Genomic DNA, 2,094 nt, shown 5'->3' with positions numbered 1-2,094 from the left:
AAGATAGGGAGTGGGAGGGAGAGGGAGGAGGGAGAGAGGGTGATGGGGAGGGAAAAGGGAGTGGGGAGGGAGAGGGAGAGGAGGAGTGGGTGGGTGAGGGAGAGGAACAGGAGGAAGGGGAGGGGGAAGGGGTGGGAGAGGAAGAGGGAGGCTGAGACGGGGAGGGAGAGGGAGAAGGAAAGGGAGACGGAAAGGGGGAGTGGGAGGTGATGGTAGAGAAGGGAGGGGAAGAGGGAGAGAGGAAGAAGGGGATGGAGGAGGGAGAAGTGGAGGGAGAAAGAAAGGAAAAAGGAGAGGTGGAGGGAGAGGGAGAGGGAGAAGGCGATGGATGGATGGAGGGATAGGATGAACAGGATAATTTGGGAAAACAGAGTGAAAAATAAATAGATAAATGGTTGAATACATAGATACAGGATTGATAGATAAACAAGAACAAGTATATGAATTATTAGATAAACAAATAAATAAGCAAGTAAATGAATGATTGAATGAACGAATGAATGAGGGACTCGGAATTCACTATTGAACAAAGGATTTCCCCCAATTTCACCCGTGAATCTCACATCCGGTCCATGTTGAGACATCTACAGACTTCACGACCTTTAGCCTCGCTAGCTTCTGAACGGGGAAATATTAGCCAAGTGAAGAGACAATGAACTTTAAAAACAACAAAGACTTCTTCACTCCGAGACGTTCTTCGGCAAAATTTGAAAGTGGAGATCCTTGAAGATTATCAAAAACGAAAAAACAACAACAAAAAAACAAGAAAATAAAAATGGTGGCAGGCATTCAAGCAAAAGTGAAATTCTTGCGAGGATGAAGAAGGGGTCATGCTGGACAAGTACTGTGCAACATGGAGGAAGAGAGTGAAGAGTGAGAGTGAACGAGAGAGTGAGAGTGAGTGAGTGGTATTAAAGGAACGAGTGAGGATGAGAATGAGGAGAGAGAGAGACGTCAGAAATGAGAGAGAGGTAGAGACAGCGAGAGAGGCAGAGACAGAGACAAAGAAAGAGAGAGACAGAGGCAGGGAGAGGCAGAGAGAGGCAGAGGCAGGGAGAGAGGCAGAGAGAGAGAGAGAGAGAGAGAGAGAGAGAGAGAGAGAGAGAGAGAGAGAGAGAGAGAGAGAGAGAGAGAGAGAGAGAGAGAGAGAGAGAGAGAGAGAGAGAGAGAGAGAGAGAGAGAGAGAGAGAGAGAGAGAGAGAGAGAGAGAGAGAGAGAGAGAGAGAGAGAGAGAGAGAGAGAGAGAGAGAGAGAGAGAAGAGAGAGGGGGGAAGGAAAGAAAGAATTACGCGTTACGCGTACCTGTACATAATTCTGACTAAGAGATGAACCTTTTGTTCTTTAGTTTTTATTCATTTTCCAACTTTCCCTCAATTTGTATCGTTTCTTTTATCTGTCAGAGGATAAGCCCCGCCCATCATGTAATTGGTCATCTCTTGTGCTCTCTCTGTTCATTCCAAGAACTCGGCGACTTTCGAAGCCTCAGGGAAGCCGAGGGAGATCAAGGCGAAGAGAAGCGAAGAGAGGCAAAGAGAAAGGAAGAACTGAGGGAAAGTACACTAATAACAGGAGGTGGATGAGGGGAGAGGGGAGGGGAGTGAAGGAGAGGAGAGGAGAGGAGAGGAGAGGAGAGGAGAGGAGAGCGGAGGGGGAAGAGAAGGGAGAGGAATGAAGGAGGGGAGAGGAGAGGGGAGGGGAGGAGAAGGGGGAGGAGAAGGGGGAGGTGAGGAGGGGAGAGGAGAAAGAAGAGGAAAGGAGAGGTGAGGGAAGTAGAGGAAGGTGGAGAAAAGGAGAGGACAGAGGAGAGAAGGAGAGGACAGAGGAGATGAGGGAGGAGAGGAGAGGAGAGGAGAGGGAAGGGGAAGGAATGGGGAGAGGAGGGGAGGCGAGGGGAGGAGGATGAGACATGGGATTAAAGGTAAGGGTGAATGTGAGGGTGAGGATGAAAGGAGAAGAGAGGAGGGAAGGAAGAATGAGAGAAGGAAAGGAAAAAAGAGAAAGGGAGAGAATGAAAAGGAGAGGAAGGCGGATAAAGAGGAGAGTTAGAGTGAAAAAAGAGAAATGGAGAGGGAGAGAGGGGCATGAGAGAGAGTG

Source organism: Oratosquilla oratoria, chromosome 21, assembly GCF_046742065.1.
Source record: "Oratosquilla oratoria isolate Oo_2021 chromosome 21, ASM4674206v1, whole genome shotgun sequence".
Taxonomy (NCBI): domain Eukaryota; kingdom Metazoa; phylum Arthropoda; class Malacostraca; order Stomatopoda; family Squillidae; genus Oratosquilla; species Oratosquilla oratoria.
The sequence above is the reverse complement of the archived record's forward strand: the minus strand, read 5'-3'. Positions refer to the sequence as shown.